The sequence below is a fragment of the Scyliorhinus torazame genome, chromosome 21, assembly GCF_047496885.1.
Source record: "Scyliorhinus torazame isolate Kashiwa2021f chromosome 21, sScyTor2.1, whole genome shotgun sequence".
Lineage (NCBI taxonomy): Eukaryota > Metazoa > Chordata > Chondrichthyes > Carcharhiniformes > Scyliorhinidae > Scyliorhinus > Scyliorhinus torazame.
In genome coordinates, this window is record NC_092727.1 from 90,603,449 (window position 1) to 90,625,522 (window position 22,074).

Here is a 22,074-nt window from a genome sequence, read left to right on the forward strand (position 1 = left end):
CCAGGTGAAGTAAATAGAGAGGCCAGTCCAGGTGTGCCAGCTCCTGAGGACGACCCCAACCAGTGATGCTTTGTCACACTTAAAGTTAATGGAAGTCTCTCGATAGACAGGGATATTGAGATTGAGATCTTCAGAACCAGGAGACCTGAAGGGGGAAGTATGTTGCGACGAACTTTGGAGACCACATGACCCCCTCGTCCAAGGTTTCGACAAATCCCGGAGGCCATGGCCAATGGAATCAGACCGTGCGCAGTTTCAGTTGGAGAGCAATCCTTGAAAGCCCAGTCAAGGTCAGGAGGGTAGGAGTTACTGTTTTGCCATGTTATGTTTTTAAATAGTCAATTATAAATACTTTTCTGCCTGTAAATAAATTATTGTTGGCGTCATCCACTGGTGGTGGCCTGGAGTCTCCGTTATTCCTAATGTGTGACAATGTATCCAAATGACAGTAATCATTTGGAAGCAAGTCACCATAGAAAGTTGAAAAGAAGCATTGGTCTTTATTTCAAAGCAAGTTCACAAATGTTTGAAAGTAATATGAAAGCCACAGGACATAACGTAAACAAGTCGTCCGGACAAAAATTGGATTTGAAAGGTAACAATCACAAGGGAAATACAGAAGCCTTGAGGCAGTTAAAATAAAGGGAAAGCGCCGACTTAACCAGAGAGCGAAGTTGCTCATATTGTCCTGCGTGGGGCACACTATCATCTCAGCCACTCACCAATTGGCTACATGTAATATATTGGGCATAATTTTCTGTTTTTTTTTACAAAGTGCTGTGTCAGGCGAGAAAAGTGGCTCTCAGCCCACCAGCTGCGCCTTTTATCACCATATTTCCCAGCAATTTGAGAAAACAAAAGCCGGAGACATATCCCATGCCGTTTCGCTCGCCATGGGGAAATATACCCCCCCCCCCGCCCCTGACACGAACACCATGGACAGGGGAACACCATGGACAGGGGAACCCCCCCCCCCCCCCGGACACAAGGAATTCCCCCTCCTCCCCTCACAACCACCACACGGACACAGGCACTCTTCCCCCAATAACCTCCCTAGAGGAAGACCTCCCCCTGGGCACTGCACCCCTATAAAGAGATGCTGCCGCTTTGTTGCCAATCTGCCACCTGCCGCACATCTTTATAGAGTAGTTTTCAGCACCTTGGCATCATTCTGATGCTCTTCATGTTTCTCATGGCACAGGACCTGATATCATCATCCAAATGCCCAGCAGCCAACATCTCACATATCGGAAGCCACTCTTTAGGTTCATCCTGTTCCACTTCCAGCCCCTCGTCCTCCGGGCTTCTTGGTGAGTTACAAGTCACTTTTTATTTCAATTTTTTGCTTCGATTATTTGTATCACCTCGAGTTAGCAGTATGGGTCAGTGATTGGAATGATGGTGGGGTAAATATATTTGTGTTGGAAGTGACAGGGCTGCTATTGCTTTCTTCCGTGTTTCTGCAGCATCGTCCTTGTGTTTGGCTTAAGATAGGAAGAATGGAGGACTGCAATGGGCATCTGCTTTGAATGGTTTCTATCCCATAAGGGTCCTAAGAATCTGAGTCTTTATAATAGCAAAACCGTTACAATCTTTGACCATTAATTGTTTGCCAGCACAAATCATTTGTGAGTAGAAACCCTTCCAGGTCTACATCCCAATGTAGTATTAGCCACATGAGTCCCCGGCATTCCGATGGATTGATGTCTTTCCTCCTGCTGTCTGTTCCTCTCACGGATTGTGCACCTTTTTTTCTGACACGGAAAATGCTTGTTAGTGTCAGTCACAGACTGTTCAATTTGACAATTATATCAACTTTCCACAGAGACGTTGAGATTTCTCAGGATTCTACATCCATTTAATTGACGTCGTTCATGTGCACATGACCATTTATTGCAGGCATCAGCCTTGAGTCCATTAAATGGACAGAAGCCTCATGCCACCATATTTCTGGTGCTGGATCTCAGGATTTTCTATACTCTAATTGGACAACTCCTCAAGAATGGGCCCTTGGCCGAGATAAGCAAAGATGGCTGGTGCCTGTGGAACCCACAAAGGATGAGTCTCAGGATTACAATCAGGGCTTCATGGGACCAGTCACCACTGCCCAGTTTATTATGGTGTATTTCTGACAAGTATATCTCTGATCTGATAGAAGAAGACACCTGTGGGACCTTGATAGGCTTTCTGCGAAATCTGGCAAAGGATATGATCACCTACACAAAGCACACCAAGTACTGAACGGTCGGTGCCATGGATGGGGTGAGCACTGTTATTCACCAGGACCCAACTCTGAGCGGATTCAGTGCCTGAAGGACTCTACCTCAGAAGGCAGTGACCGCCTGAGAGGTTTTGTTCACAGTTATAGTTTCGGAACTACAAAGTAGAATTATGATTATCTTGTGCACACAGTAGGTTAGTCTTTGATGTTAGGTTAAGCAGATAAGTAAAAGAGAAATGGCCTCTTTATGGCTCTCATTATGGGAATGATTGAGTGAAGTGTTTCATGAAAAATTAAAAGTGTAAAAGAAAATATCAATCGTGCAAGCTTTTTTTCAAAAAGTGGGTTTCATTTTATTTTAGATGTCAGCCTGCTGTGTAATTTAGCCTCCCCTTTGGCTCTGGTATGCTATTGACAGCTGCTGGGCTGTAAACTCACACTCCAAGAGGAGTACATGCTACATCCGTGGCCAGATCAGTGCCAGCAGTTATAGTTTGTCCAGAATCCTTGTAGCCAGTGAATGGTATGCTCGAGTAACTGTTTGCTTTTCATGACTTTAACAAATAACATAGAATTTTAACTTCTTTTACAGCGCTGTTACAGATAGCAAAGGGCGTTATATTGAATGGGTCACTCAAATCTAAAGTCCCACCTAGATAGTACACTTCCTGGAGTATAAGCTGTGTTCATAATTGAATGAGAGAACACTAATCATTACAAATACTCATTGATGCTGAACAGCAATCAGATAAATGAAAGAACTGGTATGTTAAATTTATTTCTGTAATGTACATCTGTTTTGGCTAATTGTATTCCTTCCTTCCTATCTAAATGTTCTAACTGCACTCTGGTTCCATGGGCATGAGCTAACTTTTGTTCCTTCACCCAAATGATAGTTAATAATGATAATAATCTTTATTGTCACAGGTAGGCTTACATTAACACAGCAATGAAGTTACTGTGAAAAGCCCCTAGTCGCCACATTCCGACGCCCGTTCAGGTACACGGCAGGAGAATTCAGAATGTCCAAGTTACCTAACAAGCACCCTTTCAGGACTTGTGTGAGGAAACCGGCGCAACCAGAGGAAACCCATGCAGACACAGGGAGAACGTGCAGACTCCGCACAGACAGTGACCCAAGCTGGAAATCGAACCTGGAACCCTGGTAGTTTCCACATGGTTTGTCTGTACCACCTTTTATGTCACCAAAAAACATCCCAAAGTGCACCACAGACAGAAAATGATTTATTGAAGTGTCCAGTATCTTTTGTGTTGGTAAAAGGCCTGAAGAACTGGCGAAACAGGACCCAGAGGCAGTCAGGAGCAACTAGAAGAATGGGTGAAAGGAGAACCTGGAGGTAGTCAGCAGCACCTAGAGGAGCAGGCAACTAATTTAGAAAGATATAATAATTATGGCAGGGTAGGTGATGTGTTGCAACTGCCGAAAGTGGGAACTCCTGGATGCCAGTGTGACCCAAGGCAATCGTGTATGTAGTGTAGATGTCTGCAGCTTCGGATCAGAGTCATTGAGTTGGCGGCTGAATTCCAGATGCTGCGATGCACCAGGGAAAGGGAAAGTTACCTGGACACTTTGTATGAGCTCTTTGAATAGGATATTTTGATTTGATCAGTGGTCAGGGACAGGTGGGTGTGACTGCAAGTATGTGAATCCAGAACGCAGAAATGGTTGACCCTCAGCCTTTGCAGTTGTCCAACAAGTTGAAGGTACTTGCAACCTGCATGTTTGAAAACAGGATCTGTAGGGTGAATGACCAAGCTGACTAAGGTACAGGAGGCCTTTCAAGTGAGGATTAAGAATGTAGTGGTATTAGGGGACAGTGTAGTCTTGGGGTTAGACACAGTTCTCTGCAGCCGAGAGAGTGAATCCAGTCGGCCTAGTTCCTTCAAAGGTTCGGGACATCTGCTTTGGGCTGGAGAGGAACTTGAAGTGGGAGGAGGAGGATCCAATGATCATGACCCACATAGGTTTCAGCAACATAGCAAGGACTAGGAAAGAGGCTCTGCTTCGGGAGTATGAGCAGCTGGGGATGGATTAAAACACAGAACCTTAAAGGTAATAATCTCTGGATTACTATCTAAACTACGAACAAACCGACATAGGCTAATAAATATGAGGGAGTTGGATTAATGCTCAAAGATTGATATGGGAGAAATGGGTTTTGATTCATGGGGCACTGGCACTAGTATTGGGGAAAGTGGGAGCCGTACCATTGGGACAGTTTTCACCCGAACCATGCTGGGACCAGTATTCTGGTGAGTGATATTATTAGAGCAGTGGAGAAGGCTTGAAAGTAAATAGTGGAAACAAGGGATAAAGTGTGGGAAGATGTTACCAGTTAAAGAGAGAAGACAAGGAAAGAGAGAAAGGTAGCAATAAGTGAAATGATATTCAGAGCATGGCCAGAAGGGACAGAGCATTAAACCAGTGTGGCAGCAGATAAGGCCAGAGATTGCAAAAATGGTCAAAAAACAGAGTTAAAGTCTCTTTATCTAAATCCATGTAGCCTTTGAAACAGAACAGGTGAATTGACAGCTCAAATAGAAATAAATATGTATGATCTGACAACCATAACACAGACATGGCTGCAAGATGACAAAGACTAGGACACCTGAATATTTTAAGGTGCATGGCATTTCTGAAGGACACAAAACCAGGAAAAGGTGGAGGGGTAGATCAAGATGTAGAATCAGTTTGGGTAAAGATAAGAAATAGTAAAGTTGAGAAGTCACTTGTGGGAGTAGTTTATAGGTCCCCTCACAGTAAACACACTGTTGGATGGAGTATACAGGAAGAAATAGCGGAGATTGTGAGAAAGGTACGGCGATAATTATGGGCAATTGTAGTCTACATGGAGATTAATCAGATTGATAAAGTCAACCTGGTCAAGGAGTTCATAGAGTGTATGGGGGACAATTTCTCAGAACAGCATGAAATTAGATGAAGGGATAAATCAGTAAAGATGCAGTGGCAGATATTTAAGGTAATACTCAGCAAAGATATATTACATGAAAAATAAATCTAGGAGAAGAATATTCCATCCGTGGCTAACTAAGGAAGTTAATGATAGTATCAAATTGAAAGAAAAAGTATACAGTTCCACAAAGATCAGTGGCAGGTTAGAAGATTGGACAGAATATAAAGACAAAGAATGGCTGCAAAAAGGGGGGAGAAATTAGAGTATGAGAGAAAGCGAGCTAGAAATATAAAAATTGATAGTAAGAGTTTCTACAGGTATTTAAAAAGGAAAAAAGTATCTAAAATGAATGCTGGAGATCCACAGAGTGAGCCTGGGGAATTAATAAAGGAAAATCAAGAAATGGGCAGATACATTGAACATATATTTTGCATCTGACTTCACTGTAGGGGATACAAATCCCAGAAATGCACGTGTGATAAGAGGTGAAAGGGAGGGAGGAACTTAAAACAATTCCAATCACCAGGGAAAGCATTGAGGAAATTATTAGAATTAAAAGCTGACAAGTCCACAGGCCCTGATGCAGTTTATCCTGGGATCTTAAAAGAAATAACTGCTGATATAGGAGATGCATTGGTTTTAATTCCCCAAATTCTCCAGATTTTGGAAAGGCTCCATCAGAATGGAAAACAGCAACTGAAACTTCTCTATTCGTATTAGGAGAGAGACGAAATGTAAGAAACCAAAGGCCAGTTAGCTTCACATTTGTCATAGATAACATGCTGGAATCTATTATTCAGGAGATCATAGAGAGGCACTCGGAAAATCTCTATGCAATCAAGCAGAGTCAACATGGATTTGTGAAAGGAAAACCATATTGTCTAATTTATTAGCATTCTTAGAGGAAGTATCAAGCAACATGGATAAAGGGGAACCTGTGAATGAGGTGGACTTACATTTTCAGAAGGCATTTGACAAGGTGACACATCAAAGGTTCCACACAAAAATAAGAGGTCATGGTATAGGTGGTAACATGTGAGCACGAAATGAAGATTGGTTAGCTAACAGGAAATGGAGGGTGGATATAAGTGGGTTATTTTCAGGTTGGCAAGATGTACCACAGAGTACCAGAGGGACCAGTGCGGGGCCTCAACTACTTACAATCTAGTAAGAAGTCTTACAACACCAGGTTAAAGTCCAACAGGTTTGTTTCGATGTCACTAGATTTCGGAGCGCTGCTCCTTCCTCAGGTGAATGAAGAGGTATGTTCCCGGAACATACCTCTTCACTCACCTGAGGAAGGAGCAGCGCTCTGAAAGCTAGTGACATCGAAACAAACCTGTTGGACTTTAACCTGGTGTTGTAAGACTTGTTACTGTGCTCACCCCAGTCCAACGCCGGCATCTCCACATCATACTTACAATCTAGATTAATGATTGGATGATGGAGTTTAATGTATTATTGTTAAATGTGTTGATAGACAGGAAAGTAACTTGTGAAGAAGACGCAAGGACTGCAATCTTCCATTCTGGAGTCTAAGTTCAGTTGCAGGTGTGGAAGTGGAAATGATTTCCGATTGGAGGGTGGGGGGTTGGGGGTGAGGGGGTGGGGGGGTGGGGGGGAGGTGATGGCTGACTACGTGCAATCTTGCACTGGTCAGCTCATTAAATATGCATCCACGAGGATCTTGTCAATTCACATGGTCGGGCAGGCAGACTGTTCCCATTGTTACTTCACGGAATTATAGGTCCATGCGCCATATTTAATGGGTACGTTGACAGCCCACACTATTCCCTCCACCTTTACCTCCACCCTTGCCCTCTAACTCTTTCCCTTCCTCCTTTGGTTATCCTCCATGCAACTTGCAATGCCACCACCCATTCTCAAGCATAGGTTGGCATTCACAGGCACTCTCCAAAGAGGACAATGCGATGGCAACACACCGTTAATCATGGAAGAAGTCTATCTCGTAAGGTGCACGTTATTGATGTGCAGTCGTAAAAGTGAATGTTCTAATTTCCTGCTGGAGGAGAAAGTAATTCTGGTGAGGTGACCTTTTATTGAGCATGGATGGCTTACCAATACATGCAAAATGGCTTCCGGACGTTTATCAGGAAGCTGAACCAGCCTTTAACCCACCTTTAAAGCCCCGAGAGCACAATTCCGAAAGTTCATTGGGAAACTGATTTTTGGCATCACGTCAAGTTAAAATCCCCCGCCTGACAACTTCCCACAGCTGTTGGAACCAGGAGATGCCACACAAGGAGCTTGCAAAGAGATATGGACAGGCTAAGTGGGTGTGCTAAAATTTAGCCGATGGCATATAATGTGGGAAAATGTGAAGTTGTTCATTTTGGGCGGAAGAATCGAAAGGCAGAATATTGTATAAATGGAAAGAGATTACAGACCTCTGAGGTACAGAGGGATTTGAGTGACCTGGTATATGAATCATAAAAAGGTTAGTGTGCGGGTACAGCAAATGATTAGGAAGGCAAGTGGAATATTATCATTTATTGCAAAGGGAATAGAATATAAAGATAGGCGTTATTTTATTCTTTCGTGGATGTGGGCACCACTGGCCATGCCAGGATTTGTTGCCCAACTCCACTTGCCCCTTGAGGGAAGTTAATAGTCAACCATTTGGTGTGGGTATGGAGCTATGTAGGTCAGACCAGCTAAGGGTGGTAGATTCCCTTCCCTAATGGACATCAGTCAACCAGGTGGGTTTTCCCAAAGATCAATAATGGTTTCTTGGTCACTATTACTGAGACTAGTTATTGTTCCAGACTTTTTTAAGATGGATTGATTGAATGTAAATGACAGTAGGCGCTGTAGTAGGATTAGAACTCACGTCCCCAGAACATTAGCTTGGGCTTCAGAATTTCTAGCCCAGTGGCATTACTACTATTCCACTGTCTCTGCAAGGCAATTATGCACAGTTATATAGGTGAGGCCACATCTGGACATAAGAATGTTAAAAATAGGAGCAGGAGTCTCCATTTAGGCCTTTGAACCCACTCCGCCATTCAATGAGATCATGGCTGATCTTCTCCTTCAACAGCATTTTGCTACACTATCCATTGACTAGCCTGATTGTGCAGATCAGATCATTCATGTGTTTTCTATATTGAATGGCCAATCTCCTCTGGGTGGAGTTGGCAGTCACCATCATAAACACCTCCTCCCAAGCTGGGTTGGTTAACTTGTGGACCTCCTTGGTCCGTGATGGGTGTACAGGCGGTCTTGGCAGGCCTCGACTGCGCCAAAAACGGTGTTCCAGAGGGGTGTCGGTAAACTTCGGGGCTGCATGCTTCTTCCCTTTGAAAATCATCTCTGCCTTACAGCTGTCCTGGGCTTGAAGCATTGAAAGATGCATGTCTGGGTGCGGTTTAAATATGGCACCTGGCGTGATGATCTGCTGATGTCAAGGCGAGGCGGACAAATCATTGCTGCCCACCGGCACAACGGCATGTTTTCTGTTGGTGAATGAATAATGAGGTGGGAGGCAGACAATCAGATGCAAAAACTGCCGCTATTGCAGGCGGCTGGGAAAATGCAGCTTTTCCCACCCATCACCGCACTTCATCTGTGGAGGGGAAAATTCTACCCTTGTGTTGCTTGCCTTGGCGCCTTTCAAGCTTTAGACTGGTTTCAAACTTTGGACTGAGTTTTGCATGGATAATAACAGTGAGACTAACAGCACTTCCTATCACAATAGGATCAGTCACACTCCAACTCTCAATGTCCATGCATCCACAGTTAAAGGTGGAAATCTATCAGTTACTCTCAGAGATACATTGCTCTTCCGCAAGCTGTACTGATCACGTACTTTTTGATAGGGTCACTAAAGATGACAATAAAAGTTAGGGCTGTTGCATTCAGGAGTTGGTGAATTTTTAATTGCAAGATAAGTGATAATTATTACCGAACTGGCCTGAAGTTCTAATTTGATAAGCGCGAAGTCTCATTATTTTAGAAGTTAATTAGTGTTGGAGATTTATTTTTCAAATTAAAATTTAAAAAACTAATTTTACTTTTGCTATTTGAGTCCTTTATCTTTCTTGTAATCCCATCTGTGATTTTAAATCATTATCTCATTTTTTGTACATGATTTAAATCAAATTTATACTCCATGTAATCATAGAATCATAGCATCCATACAGTGCAGAAGGAGGCTATTCGGCCCGTCGAGTCTGCACCGAAAGAACACTCCACCCATGTCCACTCACCCGCCCTTTCCCAATAACTCCTCAACCTAACCTGCACATCTTTTGGACACTAGGAGGCAATTTAGCACGGCGAGAATCCCTATGGTGCCGAAAGAGGCAATTCGGCCCATCAGGTTTTCACCGACTCTCTGAAAGAGCACTCCACCTAACCTTTGGACTCAAGGGGCAATTTAGCATGGCAAATCCACCTAACCAGCAGATCTTTGGAGTCTGGGAGGAAACCGGAGCACCCGGAGGAAATCCACCGAGACATGGGGAGAAGGTGCAGATTCCACACTCACCCAAGGCCGGAATTGAATCTGGGCCCCTGAGACAGCAGTGCTAACAAACACTGTGCTGTGTGTCATGTGAGAGTACATTTAAGAAATGGGTGTTTATCAGTGATGTCAGAGTGTGGATGGAGCTGGGCTGTCTGTGAGCTTTTTACTTTTGGTTTAGGCTGTTTGCTGCAGGGTGTGTTTTAGTTTCATTTTCAGTGTTGGAGCTGAAGCCAGACAGAGCAGGTGTACTGTTGATCTCTCTGCCATGAAAAGACTATCTCTTGATCATTTGGTAAATTCAGAATTATAAATGTTCTCAGTAGTGAATGTAAGCCTAATGTGCTTCTGTTAACAGGTGTTTCTTTTGTCTTCTGGATGTTGTTTGGGAAGTTATTAAGGATTACTTAGTGTTGTATTCTTTGGGGGTTGTATGTGAATTAATGGTTGCTAAGATGTTCACTGTATGTTTTAAAAAGGTTAACTTGAGTTCATAGAATAAACATTGTTTTGCTTTAAAAAATACTTTTCCATTTCTGCTGTACCACACCTGTAGAGTGGGCCGTGTGCTCCCCATACCACAATCTATTAAAAGTTGTGGGTCAGGTGAACTCCATGATACACTTTGGGGTTCTCTAAACCCTGGCCCACAACACATGTGCCACCCATATCAGTAAATATTCTTCAATATAATTGATGAAAAGCCTGCATGTTGCTTCCTCTGTTCACCCTTTAGAGAGTGCCATGCTAGATCAGATGCCTGAGCTAATGGTCTCTGCTCTAAAACCCACAAAAACCTCATGGGCAGCCAGATGATCAGTGAGTGCTGTTCCTTGCTGCTAACCACAAGATCCAAGGCCATCTACAAATCAACAACATCAACTTGCATCTATGTAGCACCTTTAATGTGATAAAATGCCCCAAAATATGCAGCTGGAGTGTTATCAGAGCGTTTCTGTCTGGTCTTTGGTTAGAGATAATTGGCAGAACTTAATGCCCTCCTGTGGTGAGTTTGATGACAAGGGACATTTAATCAGGTGGGAGGGTGACAGGTGAGGAACCTGCCAGCTTCCTGTCTCCACCTCAATCAAGTGTTTGGCAGAAGGTGCTTGGATGGCCTTCCCTCCCCACTGTATAATGAGGCACTTAAAGGGCAATTAATGCCCACTTAAGGGCCCCATCCAGCCACCACTGGTATTAATCCAGCAGCGGACAGTGGGCTCAACTTGCAAGAAGCACAAGAAGGAAACCGGTGCGGGGTTGCTTGCTGGCCCTCAGGGTCCTTCACTCAAAGGCACTTCATTCAAAGGCCTGATCAAGGGGATCACTGACATGGCAGGATTGGCGAATGAGGAGAGATTGGGTGGACTAAGGCCTGTACTTACTGGAGTTTGGGCGAGTGAGAGGGATGTCATTGAAACATATATACTTCTGATAGGGCTGGTCACACTGAATGCAGGGATGATGTTTCCCCTTGCTGTGGGGGTCTAGAACAAGGGGTCGCAGTCTCAGGATATGGGGTAGGCCATTTAGGACTCCGATGAAGCATTTGTTCACCCAGAAGGTGGTGAAGCTGCGGAATTCTCCACCACAGAAGGCTGTGAAGGCCAAGTCATTGAATATATTTAAGAATGAGTTCGATTTCCACACACTAAAGGCGTCAAAGAATATGGAGAGAGACCGTTGAGATAGAGTATCGGCCATGATCATATTGAATGGTGGAGAAGGCTCAATGGGCCGAATGCCCTCCTGAGCCTGGGAATGGTGATGGATGGCAGATGGGAACAACATTAAGCTCGGCTCTTATTCCCTTTAATGGAGAGCAGCCTGTCAGGCTCCACTGTCGAGGCTCCCACAATAAAAGGACCACTTGAACAAGATATCAGCAGTATGTGGTATTCACTGGAAATAATCCAGCCCGGGTAACTCTTAAATTCATTTTCAGGCTGTGGGTGGTGTTGAAAATATCAGCAACCACCACCTTTCCAGTGCTGCTGTTGTCCAATAGAGTTACTGGCTTCGAGATTGACCGGCAGATTTCACGAGGTGGGATTTCCTCCCCCACTTCACACTTTAGCACCGACCACCCAGGCTCCTTGCAGTTCGGAGTGTCATTTTGACTGGCAGCCCCAATCTCTGCACCCCCCTCTTTTGAGGGCCCTCCCTCCTCTCTCGGGGCCCCTGGAACCCCCCTTCAACCCACTCCCCCTTCTAATGGGCAAGGCCCCCCCAGGCCCTATCCCCGGCAGTGCCAGCCAGATCGCACCAGGATTGGACTGCTTGGGTGCCAGGCTAGCATTACCAAGGTGCCCGGGTGCTGGCGGAGTGCCAGGAAACTATCCTTCTCTGTCACCAACCTCCCAGGGGTCTCTAATGGCCTGAAAGATCCATAAAGGTGCTGTCGTGCCTGATCCACGTTTGTGAAACCAGTGCTAAACAGCACCCTGTAGGGGTCTTGCAAGTGCAGCCGTTGAATCCCGGGCACCGGGTAAAAGCAGTGTCCAGGTATTTAAATGAACCTAATGGCTCATTTAAATATGCTGATCACTGGGCGGAGCAAGTCGGGTGACTCGAACAAGGTTCCGCGCCAAGCACGGTGCCCGATTTGGGGCTCTGGCAGCACTCATCCGTTGTGCCCGGATCCATGAATCGTGCCTTTGATGTAGCCAATGGTTGAACAGAGGAAATTGGGGATAGACCTTAGACGCGTTCAGATGGGCTGTAAAAATTGTGTTGAAGGTGTAAGAAATGAAAATAATGGAGGTGTCTAATTAATATGACATTAAATGTAAATAATATTCCTCCTGCCGTATTATGTAAACATTTGTTGATGACAATTCGAAATAGCTCCTTATATAACACTCAGCTGTACAAATTAAAGAGTGACAGCTTTGATCTGATGTAGTTGATCTTTACCCAGCTTTTATTGGTGCTGCAACATTTGACCTCACCAGTTTAGGCTAGATGGAGCAAGAAAACAACAAGGCATCTCTTGTATTTTCTTTGTTCTTGAGTTGTGAGTGTTCCTGCAAAACCAGCATTAAATGCCCATCTCTAATTGCCCTTGAGAAGGGAAGCAGCTTTCTTGAACCGTTGCAGTCCATGTGGCCTAAGCCCACCTATTGCTCTTTATTATGTACTGATTTGAAACAACTGAGAGGCATACCATACCATTTCAGAGGGCGATAAAGAGTCAAGCACGTTGCTGTGAAGTTGACTCATGTGTACAGTCGCACGTCAGGGATGGATGGCAGATTCCCCTTCCCTGAAGGATGTCAGCGAAGCAATTCGATTTTTACAACAATTTGGTAGTTTCATGATTATTAATGAGACTTCATCTAGATTAATTAACTAATCAAATTAAAAATTCCTCAGCTGCTGTGGTGGGATTCAAGTTTATGTCACTGGACCTTTAATCCAGACCTCTGGATTATTAGTTGAGTAAGATTATTGCGATGCTTGGGGCGAATTGCTATCCAGTAATCCATTTTTTATAAACTTACTGTTTTCCAATTAAGGGTCAGTTTAGCGTGGCCAATCCACCTACCCTGCACATCTTTTTGGGTTGTGGGGGTGAGACCCACACAGTCACGGAGAGATGCGCAAACTTCACACGGACAGTGACCCGGGGTGGGGATCGAACCTGGATCCTTGGCGCCGTGAGGCAGCAGTACTAACCACTGTGCCACCGTGCTGCCCTGCTATCGAGTTATCCTGTGGGATGATGGTGGATGACGAGTGGGGACAATAATTAATCCCAGCTCTTATTCCCTTTAGTGGAGGACAGCCTGCCTGGGCTCCCACAACAAACGGACCCCTTGAGTGAGCTATCGGCAGTACGTGGTATCCAGTGGAAATATCCCAGCATGGGTAACTTTTAAATTAATTTTCAGGATGTAGGACCTGGTGATAGATTCAGCAGTTATAGCCATCCTTAATTTATTTGATGCAATTTGGGATGATGCAATTTGGTGGCTTGCAAGGCCATTTCAGCAGGCAGCTGAAAATCAACGATATTGATGTGGAATTAGAGTCACACATTGGCCAGGATTTTTGCCCCCCCCAAAAGTAATCAATTAACCAATCCAATCAGGTTTTTACAACAATCCAACAGCTTTGTCTCTGCAAGGTAAAACTCACTACAATAATAGGGACATCACCATGCCACACAAGAAGGGACATCAGAATGATGGTCAATGACAGCTGAATGCATGTTGTTCAAACATCAGCCAAGTCTCGCCTGGACAATGATTGTTGTGAACTTGATTGCTGTCTGCAGGGACCAGGAATATAATCCTATTGCACATATAATTGGCCCGACCCATGTCCATCGAAAGATTGTGCTCGAGCCGATTAAAGATGATGAAACCCTTTCATGATGTGCAATTCATGTAAAACCGCTGTTTAATTTATGAGAGTTATAAAAGATTTAGATGCTATTAAGCATAAATAGCTAGCAGCAACAACATATAAACTGCAAGCTGAAGGATAGTGGTGGAATGAAATGACAGATAGCTCAGAGGGAGAAAAAAATATTCATTAAAAGACGAATTAAGATGACACGGCAGCTCTTGAAAGTGAAACTCTGTGAAATTTGTTTTGAGACATTTTCATAGATCATAGAAGAGCATCATAGAATCCTTACAGTGCAGAAGGAGGTCATTCACCCATCGAGTGCGCACCGACCCTTCGGAAGACCATCCTACCCAGGCCCAATCCCCCACCCTATTCCTGAAACTCCACCCTAAGGGGCAATTTATCATGGCCAACCCACCTAACCTGCGCATCTTTGGACTGTGGGAGGAAACTGGAGCACACGGAGGAAACTCACGCAGACACGGGGAGAAAGTGCAAACTCCACACAGACAGTTACCCGATGTCGGAGTCGGGTCCCTGGCGCTGTGAAGCAGCAGTGCTAACCACTGTGCCACCGTGCCGCCCCTGGTGCAAGCTGTTTCTAAAAGGAGCCCAATAAATGTGACAAAAGCAAAATACTGTGACTGTAGGAAATTTGAAATAAAATCAGAATATGCTGGATATGCTCAGCAGTCCAGACTATGAAACAGAGTTAGCATTTAAGGTCAATGCCCTTTCATCTGAACTGGAAAAAGTCAGAGACGTAACAGGTTTTAAGCAAGTACATAGATAAAGAAAGGGGCGGCGAGGTGATAGGTGAGGGAAGAATCAGTGCTAAACCACAGATGTGATTTAGCAGTTAACTCATATAAATTATGTAAATAATTCTTTGGAGGATATTTTGTTATGACCAGGCAAGAAGAGATGAATTGACTCCCCTCTATTCAACTTGCTCGGTTCGCCATAGCCCAAGTTTCAGTTCTTTTTTTATGAGGATATGCCTTTTCCAAATCAGAATACATTTAACTATTTAAGCTGTGAGCAATAAGGTGCCAATCAAACACGTTTTTCTTGTGTCAAAGGAAGAGTTAATTTACTAACCGCTAAATCTGAGAAAAATAATAAAATGCAAGGTCAAGCATTTGGTCTTCATGTACTCATTAGGGTACATGCACACACACGCAGCCTGTGTCACTTGCAATCTCTCTCTAGTGACTGGGCAGCCTTGCCTAGAAATACTTCACCCATTGTGTATCGCCAAGAGATTTTTTGGGTGTGCCTGTCTGTGGCAGCCATTGTTTTAATATCCAGTATTTTGCAATTTTAAGGTGTCTTCCTTAGACAGTGGTGGGTTTTGATGGGTTTCTAGGTTATAGAAACACTTGCATGCACAATTGCACACACGCACACATGGATACACGCACCTGCACACAGATACACACATACACACATTAGAAATAATGAGAGTTAGAGTCCAATCAAAAAAAGTAAAAGAATATGTGGTACTGTGTCCTTTGATTGTTCGTGAGGTGTAGATTTTAAACATTAGAGCCAATCAATTTGGGTTATCTGGTTTCTTGGATGTGATCAGATGTAGAAGATAATGTAATTACTGTGGGATTTCAGTTTGCTGGTAGGTTTCTGGTCGAGTTGGTTTCTGGTATCAGGCGGAAGAGCAATCTTCAACCCGTTTCCCTTGCTAAACACTTTCTTGATACTGCCGGTGTCACTTACAATCGCTCTCTAGTGGCTGGGCAGCCTTGCCGAGAAATACTTCACCCATTGTTTATCTCCAAGAGGTTTTTTGGGTGTGCCTGTCTGTTTTAATGCCTCTTCCTTAGACTGTGACACGTTTCGATGGGTTATAGGAAATGTGTCTCTCTTCCCACTCCCATGAGGGTGATTTATTTTGGTTGTTCACCTCCACATTGGGATGTGGCCTTGCATTTTAAGCAGTTTGCTCTGTCTTATTGTAAACATGCCCAGTCAATTGAAAATTTAAAAAATATATTTTCAAAGATAAAGCCTTGTGACAGAATGTACTGTGTGGTGTGCTTCAAATGCGGTGTCATGTGTGAGTACCTTTAAGAAATGGGTGTTTATAAATGGGTGTGTATATAAATATCTACAGTGAGAGTACCTTTAAGAAATAGTGTTTATTACTGCAGTGATGTCAGAAAGTAAGTGGAGCTGGGCTGTCTGTCAGTTTGAAATGAAATGAAAATCGCTTATTGTCACAAGTAGACTTCAAATGAAGTTACTATGAAAAGCCCTTAGTCGCCATATTCCGGCGCCTGTTCGGGGAGGCTGGTACGGGAATTGAACCGTGCTGCTGGCCTGCCTTGGTCTGCTTTAAAAGCCTGCTCTTTAGCCCTGAGCTAAACCAGCCCCTCAGCGTTTTACTTTTGTTTTAAGCTGTTTGCTGCAGAGTGTGTATTAGTTTCGTTTTCAGAGCTGGATAGCTGCAGTCACAGCCAGAAGGGGTATTAGTCTCTCTCTCTCTGTAATCTAAAAACTGTAAATCGATCCTTTGGTGATTTAAAACTAATAACTGCTCTCAGTAGCGACTTTAACCTGATGTGCTTCTGTTTAAAGTTTTTGTTTAAGGCTTATGGATGTTAAAAGGACAACCTTAGGATTAATTAGTGTTGTATTCTTTGGGGGTTGTATTTGAATTAATAAGAACATAAGAACTAGGAGCAGGAGTAGGCCATCTGGCCCCCTCGAGCCTGCTCCGCCATTCAATGAGATCATGGCTGATCTTTTTTGGACTCCGCTCCACTTTCCGGCCCGAGCACCATAACCCTTAATCCCTTTATTCTTCAAAAAACGTATCTATCTTTATCTTGAAAACATTTAATGAAGGAGCCTCAACTGCTTTGCTGGGCAAGGAATTCCATAGATTCACAGCCCTTTGGGTGAAGAAGTTTCCCCTAAGCTCAGTCCTAAATGTACTTCCCTTTATTTTGAGGCTATGCCCTCTAGTTTTGCTTTCACCCGCCAGTAGAAACAACCTGCCCGTATCTATCCTATCTATTCTCTTCATAATTTTATACGTTTCTATATGATCCCCCCGCTCCTTCTAAATTCCAACGAGTACAGTCCCAGTCTACTCAACCTCTTCTTGTAATCCAACCCCTTCAGATCTGGGATTAATTTAGTGAATCTCCTCTGCACCAGTACATCCTTTCTCAGGTAAGGCGACCAAAACTGAACACAATACTCCAGGTGTGGCCTCACTAACACCTCATGCAATTGCAGCATAACCTCCCTCGTCTTAAACTCCATCCCTCTAGCAATGAAGAACAAAACTCCATTTGCCTTCTTAATCACCTGTTGCACCTGTAAACCAACACGGCATATGTTTTCATATTTTATCATTTAAATAATAATCCCTTTTGCTATTATTCCTACCAAAATGGGTAACCTCACATTTGTCAACATTATATTCCATCTGCCAGACCCTAGCCCATTCACTTAACCTATCCAAATCCCTCTGCAGACTTCCAGTATCCTCTGCACTTTTTGCTTTACCACTCATCTTAGTGTCGTCTGCAAACTTGGACACATTGCACTTGGTCCCCAACTCCAAATCATCTATGTAAATTGTGAACAATTGTGGGCCCAACACTGAACCCTGAGGGACACCACTAGCTAATGATTGCCAACCAGAGAAACACCCATTAATCCCCACTCATTGCTTTCTATTAATTAACCAATCCTCTATCCACGCTACTACTTTCCCCTTAATGCCATGCATCTTTATCTTATGCAGCAATCTTTTGTGTGGCACCTTGTCAAAAGCTGTCTGGAAATCCAGATATACCACATCCATTGGCTCCCCGTTATCTACCGCACTGATAATGCCCTCAAAAAATTCCACTAAATTAGTTTGGCACGACCTGCCCTTTACGAACCCATGCTGCGCCTGCCCAATGGGATGCTAATGGTTGCTAAGAAGTTCACTGTGTGTTTTAAAAAGGTTATTTTGAGTTCATAGAATAAACATTGTTTTGCTTTAAAAAATACTTTTCCATTTCTGCAGGACCACACCTGTAGAGTGGGCCGTGTGCTCCCCAGACCGCAATCTATTAAAAGTTGTGGATCAGGTGAGCTCCATGATACACTTTGGGGTTCTCTAAACCCTGGCCCATAACAGCGGCAAGGGCAGGACTGACCCAGAGTTGATTTTTAGCCTGTGCAGAGTTAACAATTGGGAAAGTGATGTCTAGTTACTATCACCCTCAATGGTTAAGTTAGAAGGGGAACGCTCCAAATCGTAATCCTTTCTGAAGCAAATATATATATATATATGTAGATATCAAGATTGGTTTTATCGAGGAATTTTGTACGGATACATTGATTTCACACGTGACTTGAGTGTTGCAATAGAGGGTTATTAAAGCCTATGTGCGCAGTCAGTGTCTTCTGGGGAGGAGGGAAGAACATCACAAAATTGTTTAACGAAAGTAAAGTGATTGGGAGGCTGAATGGAAAAACGTGTCCATTTGTTTCCTTGGCCTAACTCCAACATAGACTGATTAGATGAAAAACCTCACTCTATGGGGCCCAACGCGTTACACATGAAGTGACCTTTGGTCATTTCAAATGGGCATAAGTGCCCAAATCCACCGATAACTTAGCATTAGTTTCCAATTAGTGTTTAGTCTCTTTCGGAAGATGCACAGAAGATTGGTGCTGAGTATGGAAATAATTGATTTCCTGACTGAAGGAAGGTTTATAGTGGAGTTCCCCAGGGATTGGTGTAGGGACCCGGCTCTTCCTGATATTTATTAATCACCTAGATCCTGGTATCCAGGCACAATTTCAAAATTTGTGGATGTGTCGGAACTTGAAATATTGTGTCATTCTTAATTTTTATTCTGAAATGGAAATGCATTCATAGTACAGTGCAGAACCATGAAGTTGTCAGAATTGTTGGCCGGTGTTAATGTTTGCAGCAATGAGGACATGGCAGGAAGAGATCTATTTCAATATTAAAAGCTTCATTTCAATATTGAAAACCATGGTAATTTTATTTAAATTAGATTGCTTTAATTTCTAATCTTGCCGGGCATCTGCCTACAGGAGCAGGCTAGAGGCTGAGAATCCTGCGGCAATTAATTCACCCTCCTGAGTTCCCCAATGCTACTAGCAGCAAGGCATCAGTAAAGACTGTAATGGAATATTTTCCACTGGCTTGGATGAGTGCAACTCCAACGCCACTCAAAAAGCAACACTCCATCCGAGACACCACAGCCTCCTTGATCGGCAGCCCATCTATCACCTTCAACACTCACTCCCCTACACCAGTGGACAGTAGCAGCAGTGTGCACCATCTTACAAGATGGACTGCAGCAATTCTCCAAGGCTCTTTCGACAGCAATTTCCAAACTCATTACCTTACCACCCGGAAGAACGAGGGCAGCAGACGCATGGGAACACCATCACCTGCAGCTTCCACTCCAAACCACACACCATCCTGACTTGGAACTATGTCACCGTTCCATCACTATTGCTGTATCAAGAACCTAGAACTCCCTCACTATGGGTATACCTGCACCACAAGTACTGCAGTGGCTCAAGAAGGCAGCTCATCACCGTCTCAAAGGCAGTTAGGGATGGACAATAAATCTTGGCCTTGCCAGCGAAGCCCACATCCCAAGAACACATAAAATGAACTCAATCCATTTTCAGGAATTGGGCAATGAAAGAAAGATATGTCCTGTGATTTCAAGAATTGCATGAATACAGCAATGCCACTGGATTTTTATTGCTGTAATCTCTATATTTTTTGTGGGCGCTGCCTTTAGTGGTGCTCTCCATTCAAAGGGATGGTAAGAATGATTGTAAGGCACCAAGCTAAGCTACCAAAACCCAACTTTACTTGTGCAGCCATGTGTTAAGATCCAGGCACACTTATTGGGAAACTCAAGGAGTGCCTTCACAAGCTACTTACATAGAATCACACAGAATCTACATTACCCAGGGCATTCCTGTATCTACGTGGGTTTCCTCAGGGTGCTCAGGTTTCCTCCCACAAATGCCGGAAGACGTGCTTGTTAGGTGAATTGGACATTCTGAATTCTCCCTCTGTGTACCTGAAAAGGTGCCTGAGTGTGGCGACCAGGGGATTTTCACAGTAACTTCATCGCAGTTTTAATGTAAGCCATCTTGTGACACTAATAAAGATTATTATTATTATTTGAACCAACAGGTCTATGTCATTGGCTATGCTCCACACAAACCTCCTCCCACCCCTCTTCATCTAATGCTGTTGGCATAACCTTCTATTTACCTTCCCCTTAAAGACCTTTATGGGAATCAATAACTTTGTTTTGTCTTGTGCAGGAATCTGACCTATAAATGACACCAACAATATCTCCCGCTTTGCTCTGAAGATGAATGTGCACCACTGCAGGTTTCTGTAAGTCTACCTAAGTGAAGATCAGCAACATTCATCAAGGTCAATCTGCAAGGCCCAGATTTATCAAGCATCTCCCTACTGAATTACTTCATGAGGCAAACATCTTCATAATTAGCCCCAAAGAAATCTATCAAAAGAGTGAAGGACTCCACACTGCAAGGTTCCCCAATGCCCACAGTGTTATTGAAGGTATCGAGGTGGCCATCAGGCATATCGAAGCAGCACATTCAACACTTCCACAGATCACGGTGATTAAAGTACAGCCTGTCGGGGTCTTCGAGATCACTGTTTCCTGCTGCGCGCAACACAACCTTGCAATCCAGAGAGGTCAAAACAATACAGCAGGGAGAGGAGGTTATCTACTTTGGTGCCAATTAGGGCAGAGCACGATGCTGACACTGTGAATGGGAAGATCCTGGCTGAAATGCCTTTGCAAACATTATTTGTTATGTCCACAAAAATCTCTTCTAGCTGTTTCTCCAGTGGAAGGAGTAAGTGAGATGGCTGACTGTTTAGAGGCAGCGTGCACCTCGATGCTTCTGTATGCTTCCTCAGATTAATTTACATTCGGACTTTGGGGTGTTACAATTTGGGTGACAGTGAGTGTCCTATGATTTGTGGGATATATCATTTCCATTGCTTGCAGGCAAAGATGATTTGGTTTGTAAACACCTCAAAGTGGTGACAATATTGCTGAGCATCAACATAATTATTTCAACTTGTGTGCTTGCCAAACTGGCCCGGCTTCAACAACTGAGCTGCAAGGGCCAGATAGAGTGTCCCACCAATTACCCTCAACCACCCATTTCTGGAGCAGAAGCAGCTGGTTCCCCACCAGAGCGTGTACAGTTACAAGGCACGAGGTTAGCTTGGGAAGAATCTGAGAGTCCTTCCAAAACGTCCCATTCAGAAACACTGATTGGCAGGCTAGCACCAGGCAGCCAGGGTAATCCAAAACTATAATCAGCTGCTGATGTGTGCTCGCATTATACCAGCACTGTGAACCCAGTGATGTAATACAGGCACTCCTGCAATGGAAACATTGCCTGTGGCTGTTCCTCAGATTGCACGAATACCCGAAATACCCAGTGGGACAACACATGGCCTTTTAAACAGGAACAGAGACGTTTCTGTCCACGGTGTTGGTCCAAATAGCAAGCCCCCTCACTCCTCCAGAACCACCACTGGCTTCAGCCTCCTGAGGGATCGGGGAGGGGGAACTGTAGGAGGAATAATCTAGTAAAGCTGAGCAGCTTTTGGTGGGATAACTTTCACTGCTCTTTCTTGTTTTCTCGTTGCATTAAACATAACTTATGACTTAACTTGACCACGTTCTTTAAGGGCTTGTGGTTTCCACAGGATTAATTAGATTTTCCATACTGATCAGTTCGTCGGGTTGGATTGGACACAGGAACATTCTGTTGCAATGTTCTTAAATAGGAAGCATTGGGTGGCTGCGGCTATTTGCCTTGGACCTGAACTCTTATGGAATGTTTGGGTCAGCTATATATTATGTACTGGAAACACCATGTGGTAACACTGATCATGGTTTGCATTACTGGCAGTGTTATAATGCTGCTGCTTGTTATAAAAGCACTGTGCCTAACCATTATGGCTAAAATATTTTAAAATTTGCTTTGGGTCATGG

General features: G+C 43.8%; 1 long non-coding RNA gene across 1 annotated transcript; it reads left to right on the plus strand.

Annotated features, from left to right (window-relative positions):
• Window positions 1-1,014: 1,014 nt before the first annotated feature.
• On the plus strand, window positions 1,015-21,741 carry LOC140398013 (uncharacterized). The gene is made up of 3 exons (XR_011937378.1): window positions 1,015-1,310; window positions 2,814-2,985; window positions 20,351-21,741. It is a non-coding gene; the product is annotated as an uncharacterized lncRNA (long non-coding RNA).
• The last annotated feature ends 333 nt before the right edge of the window (window positions 21,742-22,074 follow it).